This window comes from Nilaparvata lugens, unplaced genomic scaffold, assembly GCF_014356525.2.
Source record: "Nilaparvata lugens isolate BPH unplaced genomic scaffold, ASM1435652v1 scaffold7473, whole genome shotgun sequence".
NCBI classification, from domain to species: Eukaryota; Metazoa; Arthropoda; class Insecta; order Hemiptera; family Delphacidae; genus Nilaparvata; species Nilaparvata lugens.
The window spans coordinates 1646-14237 of record NW_024093222.1 but is presented as its reverse complement, the minus strand read 5'-3'; the positions used below and the strand labels follow the sequence as shown (position 1 = coordinate 14237).

Genomic DNA, 12592 nt, shown 5'->3' with positions numbered 1-12592 from the left:
TGGAGCAAATCTTAATGAATACAATACAATAGATGGTAATGATTTTCATTGTGAGGAAATTGATTAATCAAGGTTTGATTTTTGTTTACAGCATAGGAAATCCAAGGAATCTGTTAAAGCACTCAAAATTCCCCGCAGACTGCAGGGGAAAATTGACGCAGCAATAGAGGAAGCACTGGAATTACAGGACAATTTCCATTAAATAGATTAAAAGAGACAAAGGCTCGGGGGTTAATAAAAAATGTAAGGAGTTACTCAGCAGAGGAGGGCAGTGTCTGTAGGGTGAGTGACAAACATCAATTCATTTAATTTTAATTGTTTATTCAATCCATACTCAAAATTAAATTACTTCTGCTTATTACACAGCTACACTATATAACCTCATAAATTTATCCTATTTTAAATTCATCCATTAATTTATGTGATTATGATGATAATGATAATTTTTTACTAATTTAAATTTCTAAATTCAATTTATAATTTAATTATAATGATTGACTATGCTTGATGGACAGACAGGGAGATTGCAAACCTCACTTGACGAAAGTTTAAATGATAGTTTTTCATTGTTATCAATTCATGGTATAATAAAATTATTTTTTTATTGGTTCAATGTAATAGAATTTCAGCCCTATTTATAGAAATAAAAGATAAAACTGAAGTCGTGCATAACACGACTTGTCTTAGCTCAATGCATCAATGGATGGTGTAATAATATTAATTATTAAGAAAGAATTACAAGTCCCCAACATTTTTATTACTTAAACCCTTTTGTTTTGCAAAAGCATTTTAAATTTTAATAATATAAATAAAGAAAGGATAAGAAGACCCCAACATTTACAATACCTCATTGGCATAAACTTTCGTCTGTCCGTTATCTTCCCATATTCTGGATCTTGGGGGATTTCGATTACATTCGTCTCAGTTACCAGCCTATCTGGGAAATGTTAACAATGTATTGAGTAGGTGGATAATTAATTCAGAATTATTGAAACTTGGTCCAACATTGGAGGTTCAGCATCATTAGGCCTACAATGTGATTGATTAACTAGAGCAGGATTTTATTTGTAGCTAAATTGCAGTTTCAAGTCTTCAAACTCCAAAACTGTTTCAAGTGGAAAATGAAAGCTCTGGTACAATCTTGACCTTCGACCTTGACCACTGACCGACTGGCCACGACTTGACCTCGACTTAACCCTAATTCTCCCCTCAATATTTATTTTTCCATCTTATTATAAAACTGTTCATATACGGTATTCGACTATTTGGGGAAATTTTATTTTTTTCACAGCAGATAGTTTTATCTTTTTAAAGGTCGAGATTGTTTCAGAGCTCACAATTTCTATTTATTATAGATTTGAACTGACATTTTTCATTTTAGATAATTTAATGTCAATTCGTCCAAAAAAAATAAATGTTGGCTTAAATATAGGGTTTAATTATCAGGAATATTTCATTGACAGTTTTTATATAATCAACCCAAGGAGGATGATTCGGCAACCAAAATTTATTTCTTTAAATCATGTCTAGTTGAATTACCATTGAGCATTCCTGGGGCAGGTTTACTTATTTCAGCTAAGTTTATTTGAGTGACTGATAAGTCTGTTTTTTTTTCAAAACATCAGTCTTTTGATGGCCAAGGCAGGGAATTCTTTTTGAAGAATGGAGGAGGCTTCAGATAAATTTCTGGTACAGTCATTGTCTATAAATCCATTGCTTTACACAGATAAAACTGGATTTTTTAGGGTACAGTAAAATCTGTATGTTGGTTGGAACAGACTGGTTCATTCTTGACTTGTAAGTTATTCTCTGGGAGGAATTTCTACAGTTTGGTCGTTGCTGTATTATCAAGATGATTATGAAGATGGAGAATTGAATTCTGTGGTTGTTGGGTGATTGGGTTTTTTTGGGTGATAGGTATGTATCATTGTGACGAGATATTGTTGAATGTGACGTAAGTATCGGCTCCACACATTTTGTGAATCTGAGGCCTAAAGGCGGCCTTGAGGCGCCCGAGGCCGCCTTGAGTCAGAGGCCATATGTGTGGGCCAGTTAAGGTATTTGTATTTGTTTTTGAAGGTAAGTATTTGAAAATGAAAAAAGAATAAATTTGTCCACCCCCCACACCATGCCCAAAGACCCTCTAAATACCTCAAATTTAGTACAATACCACCCGCTCTGAATACCCCACATTTATACCCCCCCCCCCTGAATACCTCAAATACAGTATACCAATCCCCCAACCCAAGATTTTTTTTAATAATTGAAATGACACCGTTTGTTTATTACTACCCCCCCCCACCAACAAGGGATCACCTATTGTAAGTTGTTGACAAGAATCTGAATATGTTGGTCAGTTGTTGGCTCAAGCTGTGGCGGTTGTTGGGAGGGTTTTGTTGTGGTTTTCTGAGTGGTTCAGAGGTTTTTACTATGGTCAAGGTCAATTCTCTTAGCTGTTGACCAAAGTCGACAATGAACAGTCTGTTCCAACCAACATACAATGAATAATTTGAGAATTCACTTACAAATTCAGATAACTCTAGGACTGCTAGCTCCCTGCTTCTTCCTTTTCATAAAAAAATGACTTGTATTCCCTTCCAGGTTGCTCAATGATCCTGATTCAACTAGGTACATTATTTCTGTAATTTCCTAATTATTCCTCTTCAATAAATAGTACAGGTCTGAAAGTAATTTACATTAATTTATCCACCGCTCTATACATTTATTGTCTCTTTGCTTCATTTAAGAAGTTTAGATACATATTTTTCAAAAATCTTTTGTCTTCTATACCAGCCAATGACATCCCCTATAACCAATTCTTTCAAGTCCTTGTGCACATCGATTTTTGGACGTACAAAGTTTTGGGTTTGCCATCCTTATAAATTCTATTAGATTAGAAGATGATGTTTATCAAGTTCCGTTCAATCTAATAGGATTTATAAGGACGGCAAAGAATCGTATGCATAAAATCGATGTGTGTGTAGCTACTTTAACACAATCCGAAAAGTACAAAAATAAAACTGGGTTGATAGAATAAAAAATCCTAATTTGATAAATTTCACATTATAAGTCCTGACTAAGCTATGTATGATAATAGGACTTACACTTATATATAGATACTAAGATATAAAAAAACAAATCTTTAGAATTTTAAGATCATAAAATAAAACATTCTTTTATCAGCTGCTTCTAAGACTTTTCCACCTATGAATATGTATATAAAATTAAAATTAACGACCACATAATTGCAATAATTGAAATATAATAGAATAAATCTTGGAAAATGGTCAATTATCGGATAAACTCACTGCCTGTTTCTATTTATCTCACATTCTCAATGCTGCATTTTTTATTCAGAATCATCTTTAGTTTAAAAAAATAATGTTTTATTGATCCATCGATGCGTTGAGCCAAGACACAAGTTTTGTTGATGTACAGACTTGAAAAATAGGAGAACTTTAGTAGAACTTTGTTGAAAATGAGCAGAATTGCAATGTAATTTTATGTGGCAGGGTAATAATTTTGAAAATAATTGAAGTGAAGAAGGTGTGCTGCTCTCCACGACTGTCAATCAAGCATTATCAATCAATGAAATATTTTTCATCCATCTTTGTACAGTAGAACATGGACTGTCTTAAGACACTTTATAGGTTTCAAAGGAACAACATAGATTTTCACTTATTCTTGTAAGATAACTATTATTATCAGAGTTCTCCAATGTTTCTTAGTTAGGCTACAAATGTTTTTATCTTTCAATTATTATAATCATCATCATCATCATCATCATCATCATCATAATTAAATCATCCCGTTTTACATGTTACAATCAAACCCCACTTTACCCTAGACATATTTCTGACATTCGTATTTTCCAAATTGATTAGAAATCATAATTTTCCACTGTATCTTCAAAATTAAAAAAAAAATCAGTTTCTCATAAAAATCCAAATTTTCATATTGATGAAATGATTGAATGAATCATTCATAATAAAGACTGTGCCCGAATGTGTGAGTACTCCAACTCATCGCTCCAGTACTTACTTGCATCTTTAGCACTACAGCCTTTGTCTCCTTCGAAATGCCTCTCCAGCCTCAGCTTGCCTCTTTCCCCTGTGTCTGCATTCCCTTCCTCATCATCCTCCAGTTCTCCAGCCTCATCAGCCTTCAGACAACGCTTCACACATCGTCATATCTCCTGTTAAAATTGAAAAAAAAATATTTATATTTTAGTTATAAGCATTACTCTTGTATTATTATGAAATATATTGTTGTTAAAGGATACATTCAAAAATATATATTATATAGGCCTATATTATAAGAACCAGAAAAGTAAAAATTTTAAAAAATAGAGTAGGTTTGGGTTATTCATTATAGGCATTACTTTCATACATTATTATAAAACCATCAGAAAATACATAAAATTATAAAACACAAAAAAATTAGATTAGTTTATCTAGGTTATATTATATTAACAAGTATAGTGTTACAGAAAACCCCAAAAAATTAATAAAATTATAAAACACAAAAAATTGATGAAAAAAATTATAAAACACAAAAAAATTAGGTTAGTTATCTGGGTTATATATTATATAATAGTTATAGAAAAACCCAAAAAAATAATAAAATTATAAAACACAAAAAAATTAGGTTAGTTTATCTAGGTTATTTATTATGTAATAGTTATAGAAAAACCCAAAAAATTAATAAAATATAAAACACAAAAAAATTAGGTTAGTTTATCTGGGTAATATATTATGTAATAGTTATAGAAAACCTCAAAAAATTAATAAAATTATAAAACACAAAAAAATTAGGTTAGTTTATCTAGGTTATATATTATGTAATACTTGAAGAAAACCCCAAAAAAATAATAAAATTATAAAAAACAAAAAAATTAGGTTTAGTTATTATAGGTATTAGTTTACTATTATTATAAAATCCCCAAAAAATTAATAAAAAAAGTAGGCTAGATTAGATTATTATAGTTTATTTATTGTATTCTTGTTTTAGGATACATTCAAAACATATAATATAGGCCTATATAATATTTATAAAGAATAAAAGAGCTAAAATTTAAAAAAAATGTATTCTAGGTTAGTTTATTATAGGCTATTTTGATTATTAGAGTACCTACTTGAAGGTGGCTTCAAGTGAGAAAATTTCAACCTTGTAAATAATTACCACTGATTCTATATTAATAGTAATTCTATATTCATACAACATTTCTACTCTATTTGTTTTGAAATAAATTGATGCTAGCAAATTGAATTGATTCTGTAGAAGGGCCAAACTACTTTCATGATTTTCCCACAGGAATATATCAGTGATTCAGCAGTAAATAACTGTGATATCTCTTTGAAGACTGATCAAATGATAAACAGGAGAGACTATTTGAGAAAAGACTGTTTATCAGATAAATATTACTACATTAGTTGTAATTAAATATTAATTGTAATATTAGATAATTATTCTGATGTAGAAGAAACATAATGTGACTTGCAAAAACATTTCTGTATGTAGCCTAATACAACAGGCTATTATTTCTCTAAATAGAATTGCTGTGTTCAAAATATTGACAAAATAACTGTTTCTTATTGTTGAAGTGACAAACTTATTGTTAAAGTGTTAAGCTGTGTTTACACCAAAGTTATTAACAAAATGTTTATTTTTCCGTCCTTATAGATTCTATTAGATTGAACATAACTTATCATACACATGATGTGCATATGTGTTTGTCAAACTCCGTTTAATCTAATAGAATCTATGAAGACGGAAAATAAACATTTTGTTAATAACTTTGGTGTAAACACAGCTTAATTATCATTACATCTTTGTTTTATTCTTTTATATTGTTTTTGATTGATTTGTTTACATATTTTTAGTAGTTTTATCAAAGAAAATAGTTCGAAATATTGACAAAATAATTGTGACATCACTCATCTGTTTCTATTTGTTTTACCGTAGATGTTTTCGAATTACAGTATTGATATATTGAACAAAACTTATTGAAGTATTATTTTTATCACTTTATTGCTTTATTCTGTTATGTTAGTTTTTATTCGTTTGTTTATATATTTTTCTATTTCAATGAATAGCCTAAATAAATTTGATTTTAAAAACACACACACAAAACAAGACAAAACAAAATTACAAAGATTTACGAAACAAATAAAACACAATAAAATGTTACAAATATAAAAAACCATGGGCTTAGTGTTTGGGTGTGTTGGAGAAGAGAAAAAAGAGAGGAAGATACCTAGCCAACTATGGTTTCCCATGTAATAGGCAGGCAAAGAAGAGAAGAGAAGTAATGAGGAAAAAAGGAAGGGAGAAATGGGGGGAAGGAAGAAAACAGAGGAATAGGTACTCAAAATAAAGGTAAGCGAGTCCACTGAAAAATGAAAAAACTAATGAAAAAAAAAAAAAAATGCTGGAGCAGAAATCTCGAGTCATATATCTAAATGGAAGAAGAAATTACTGTATGTCCAGTTTTTTATATCCAGTTTAATTTTTCCGCTGACCTTATTGTCCATGAGAAAGTGATTCGGAATGAGGTTTATTATTTTAGTACCTATGTAAATTAATTGCCTCCTTATACATTCAATATTAGTGTTATAGGTTACATATTTGTTAGCAGTGGCCCTTAGATTATAATAATTAAGAGTAGAGTTTATTGTGAGAGGAAAATCGGATCTATATTTTATTAAGTACTCAATTACGGTTTTTATGTATAATTGACGTATAGTCATGACCTCAAAATCACTAAAAACCATATCCGTTGGATAGAGCCTGGGTTTGTTTAATATAGTTTTAATTATCAGTTTTTGTGCTACAAATAATTCAGCAATATGACAGTTGAAACAGCCTCCCCAAACAACTATGCCATACTGCAGAATTGACTTGACAAGAGCATGATACATCATTTTCAGGTGGTTCTTATTAAGAATTCTGTTAACTTGGTAAAATTTAAAGGATAAATATCTAATTTTTCTACATATGTATTTAATATGAACATCCCATTTAAGGTTTTCATCAATTATAATTCCCAAATACTTAGTATTATTGACTTTTTTAATGGTGGGACAATCACAATTACCCAAGTTTAAATTGCACTGAGAATGGAGTCTCAAATCTTGATTCTCGTTAGGCTGCCCTACTCTATTTGCAGAGAAAGTAATGTAATTAGTTTTTTCAATATTTAAACTTAAGGTATTCTTATCTAACCACTTCTTAATTAAAAGCATATTATTTTCAGCTATAGTATGAACTTCATTCCATGAATTTCCGTGAAAAATAGCTGCAGTATCATCTGCAAAGGATATCACAGTTGAGTTTAGAAGTCTTAAATTTAAAAAGTCATTTACATAGAGTATGAAAAGGATGGGAGAAAGTACAGTACCTTGAGGAAGACCATAAGAAGTTAAGTTAGTTACACTAGATTGATCATTTATGGTTAGGGACTGGGTTCTATTACTCAGATAGCTTTTGAACAATTTAAGCGAGACTCCTCTGAAACCATAGGACTCTAGTTTATTGAACAAAGTATTATGAGGTATTGTATCAAAAGCTTTGCGTATATCTAGGAAGACCGCAATAGTTTTCTTATTGGAGTTTATTTTATCAGATAAAGTATTGATGAATTTTATTAGAGCGTCAGATGTACTTTTACTATTTTGGAAACCGAATTGGTTCTTGTTGATTATTTTGTTAAGATTCAAGAAAGAAACAACTCTTGACTTTATTAGTTTCTCCATTATTTTAGCAAGGTTGCTGATAAGACTAATCGGTCTATAATTACAGGGATTAGTCGGGTCACCTTGTTTGAATAGAGGTTTTATTTTGGCTGATTTGAGGTGCTCGGGAAAATATCCTCCTCAAAGCATCTATTAAAAATGAAAGCGAGAGGTTGAGATATAAAATTGGCTATTTTCTTCAGCGTAATATTACCTAGACCATCAATACCAGGACTGCAGTTGTTCTTTAGATTTTTAATAGTTGCCTCAACTTCAACTGGGCACGTTGGTCTCATAAAAAACGTATTATCGATCTGTATTGCAGGAAATCGATCACCAGTATTATCAGGGATATTGATAGTTTGAGCTTGTAATTTACCCACATTTGTGAAATAATTGTTGAGGGAGTGAGCATCAAGTTCAGTACTCTTTTCCTTGATACTGGCCTCACCTATAACCTCGTTTATGCACTTCCACAACTTCATGCTGTTGTTATTACAATTTTCAATTTTCCCTTTATAGTAGACTTCCTTTGCATGATTTATGATCTTATTCAAACCATTACGATAAGCCTTATATTCATTCTTTAAGATATTGTTATTAGGATCTCTTCTGAGTCTAGAATGCATTTTGTCCCGCGTGATTATTGATCTTATGATGCCTTCAGATATCCAGGCTTCAGGGGACGAAGTCTGTTAGGTATCACTTTTACCTTCTTGCATTGATTGATGAGACTGGTCAAACGATCGACAAATTTATCCATAATAGTGTCAATGCTTCCATTCACGGTATAGATTTCTCCCCAATCTTCATTCCTTATGCGTTCCAATAGTGCATGATAGTTGGTTCTAGTTAATGTGTTTATCAATACGTTTCTATTATCCTTATTGATAGGGACCTTCACCAAGTTCAGTACAACCGCGTAGTGGTCAGTTATGGTTGTCCTAAATATAACTCCTTTAGTGAACATAGAATGGTTGCCTGAATTTTTATAAAAAATGTGGTCAATGCAAGAATTTGTTGTGGTTGTTACTCGGGTATCACCATTTATGTAAGACTTATAGCCATTACTATTGAAAATATGCAGATAATCTTGAACAGGAACACTAGTTGAATGTGTATTTATATTCATGTCTCCCGCCACACATACATTTATTCCATTAGGAATTTTACTGATTTCATTACTCAGACTATTAAGAAAATTATCAATATTTTGATTACTTGGTGATCTATAAACCCCAATCACCTTCACAATAAAATCATCAATTCTTAAGTCAGCACTAACTACATTGGCATCAGAGATATCGAGTGAAACTTCATTGAATCCTATGCAATCTTTTATGTACATGCATAATCCATCACATTTATTCTGTTTAGTGTACTTATTTATTGCCGTATATCCAGGAATGTTGAAAATGAACGGCATATCTGCAGTCAACCAGGTCTCAGTTAATATTATAATGTGAATATCAGTTTTCAATTCATTGAGGCAGCAAATAAACTGATCGAAATTAGCATTCAAACTACGTATATTCATAGACATAATATTGAAACACTCAGCATCTTTATTTCTGTCCTCGTGAAAGTGATAGTTCAAATAATCGTCGATTACATCTGTTTCATTTTCTGTTTCTAAAATATTAAGAACCTCTTCAGTGTCACTCATAACTTATATCATCAGGTCCACTTCTCTTTTCCTTGTTCCATTCAACAAGCCCCTTACTATCTATGAATTTAAGTTTTTTAATTAGTTTGTCCACAGCATCATCTACCAGACTGGTTGTTAAATACCTGAAAGTTTCAGTGTGTCTAGACAAGGCAACAATCGCATGGGGTATGCTGTTATAGATTTCATTCTCCTTGTACTTAATTCTGATTAGAATAACATTTTTATGAGTTAGCCCTTGTGCTTCGTGGATTGTGTGAAGTGCAACATCCTCTCTCCACTTTATAGTATCACCCACCATAAGTTTTTCTTCTCGGGTGAATGTTAATATCAAAGTGTCGGGTTGTATCAGATGGTATTCCCCATTTCTGTAAGTAGGCAGAATTGAGATAGCTCTTTCATTAAGCGTCGTAATATTTTCATAGACAGTGGAAAGGACAAAACAAACATCGATAGGACATTTGTACAATGATATCCCCCCTCTCCCAAACTCAACTACAGAGGTAAGTTAAGTGTTAAACTATGAAACTGTTAGCACAGATCCAATGGTTGTCTGTAGTATTAATAGTTATTTGTATATCTAGAGTGAAAAGTACTGTTTTTTTCTCCCTGAGGGAAAAGTTTAAAGCCCGAGGCAAAGCCGAGGGCAACAATTTTCCTGAGGGAGAAAAAACATTTTTCACTCGTGTTATACACAACATTTTTCCTTCACCTACATTTTTATAAAAACTGCAAATAAAATCATTTTAAAAACGTATGTGACCAAACAATGTGTTACAACATAATCTAAAGAGTAGACAGAAACAGCTGGCCTGTAATCACAGTTCTCCGCCACAGAATAGGTACAGAATGGAAACTGTCAATCAAACGCCTATCTAACCAATGCTTTTTACATGGCACAAATACTAGACACGTCACGTGACCTTAGGAACTTCCAATCCTGGTCTTCTGATTGGCTCGCGGCAGTGAACGAGATCAATTGATCCGGATCAGTAAAGGGATCCGAACCTCCCATCAATACTATTGCAATGCGGAACTTCCTAACAAGATGGCGGATATTTGCGCCAGGGTACTAGCCGAGTTTCCAAACTGTATGTATACTGTGGCTGTGCGCTATCTGTCGGCAAAAGTTGTAACAACAATGGCCGCCACAACTACAGCTATGATGAAGTTTCCCGTTTCAAATTTGATTATGGGAATAATGGGAATATTCGTTGGCTGGTATTTTGAATAACATTGAATAGAAAAATTACATTTTTTTTAGTACAGTGATGAAGTTTGTAATAATTTTACACAAATCAAACACAAATTTCATATATTGATCAAATGTCTGGTTGATGTATTGAATTTAGTTGGTTTAATGACTACTCTATATGCTTCCTCATCTGAGCTTAGACCTTCTAACCTATTTCAAATCAAAGTCCTTAAAGAGATATAGACTCACAATGCCTATGCCTTCCCAATGATAGCTCTTACTTGAAATTGAAGTCCGCCATTGGGGTATTTTAGCACGATATATTATATCTATATATTTGTAATATTATAGATTACAAAGGCATTGGTATGAAATAATCTTATAGGTTTGCTCCCTCAATGGCCAATTTCAATTCCAAGTACGAAACTAGCGCTGCATGTGAGTCTATGCATCTTTAAGGTCTTTAAACGTTTTCTACATACATATTCAAATGTACGTTTTTAAAATAGAGATGCTTCCTATGTTATAATGGAGTTACTTTTACGCTCTAGGGAGTTTTCCTGTTTTTTCATCCCGAGAGTGAAAAGGTGACTCTTTAGTATTTATTATGTTCCAGGGAGTAAAGTAAGCACTTTAGACAGTAGGTGGAGGAAAAAATTATTTTTTTCAAAATTTTCAGAACACTTTAATATTTTTTTACATGCGTATGGTACTCTGCTAATATATGGTAGGTATTAGGACATTGACAATAGTCCATATTATTTTCTTTGGTAAAGTGCTTTCCATGCGCTAAAAATTTAAAATTCAAAATTTCTTGCTTCAAGTGTTTGGTCAGAAAATTAGGCAACATTTTATGAAGTGGAGGAAACATAACCTATTTTAATGAATCAAAATCCGGGGAAGGAACAGTTTTGGGCTGTGCCTGTTGATCACACTCCAAATTATTTTAAAAAATAATTGTGTATCGTTGAATCAATAAAAGAATAAAACTCTTAATCGAGTGAAAATACCTGTTCTCCTGCCTTTCAAACGACTCCATTACTGCGTTTATTCTTTCTTGCAAGCTCTGCTGTGAGACGAGCTTAGTTCTGCTTGTATGGCACCTGACATGCGTTTAACCATGTTTTTCACATAAAAAATAGGCCTGAACGGTACTGATGCCCGGGTGCACAAAATCCTGTTAAAACTGTTTTAACCGCGATTCAATTCCACGAGAACCAATCAGAGAAGCCTTCATTTTAAGGCAATCTTCTCTGAAGACTGTCTCTCACAGTGGTTCTCTATGATTGCTAATCTTTTCTCGATGATTTTATCAACTGTATTTGATTGACTGTGATTTTTCTACTTACATGGTCGGTGTTGTAGGTTTCATTGAATTGATACTTTTCAGCACCATTTTGCTTGGAACCAGTTGCAGTTGTTGGCGAATGGCGGCCGTTAAAGGGTGATTCAGAGCAAGTGCCTCCATTATGAATGAGCTGAGTGGAGCCACAGCTGCCTTCAATAAACTCACCACACATTCCAAACGCACCTAAACAGCACCATTAATACATTTCATTTCTATTACCTAGTTAAAAATCACTAAAATTAGTTATAAATCAGTAAAACTGTAACTTTAACCTTCTAGTCGTGACCCTTGGTCCTGAGGACCTAGACAATTTTTGTTATAGTTATAATTGGGCTGCAGTGCGCGTTACTGTCTACTGTGGTCAATGTAAATTCATGTCAGTAGCCAATCAAACTTGGCCACGTAGAGTGTTAGTGCTCTGTAACTTGTTTCCGTGAAATGTTGCTTCTGGGTCCCCAGCACCCAAGGGTCACGACTAACGTTACTTTTTTTATTTCCTTCATATGTACATTTTCAAGCAATAGTGATTGAATTCAAGAAGTGAACATCTACGTTTTGGACAGAGACTTCAAAGAATGTGCAAATCCACTTCTATAAACCATATTCAGAGAGGTTTGCTCAAGCGGTCACCCTTTCAACGGGAGTAGCAG

General features: G+C 32.5%; 1 long non-coding RNA gene across 1 annotated transcript; it reads right to left on the bottom strand.

Moving 5' to 3' along the window:
• Positions 1-655: 655 nt before the first annotated feature.
• LOC120356682 lies at positions 656-12159 on the bottom strand. The gene is made up of 3 exons (XR_005574108.1): positions 11944-12159; positions 4042-4195; positions 656-937 (listed from the first exon to the last, which is right to left on the bottom strand). It is a non-coding gene; the product is annotated as an uncharacterized LOC120356682 (long non-coding RNA).
• Positions 12160-12592: the final 433 nt, after the last annotated feature.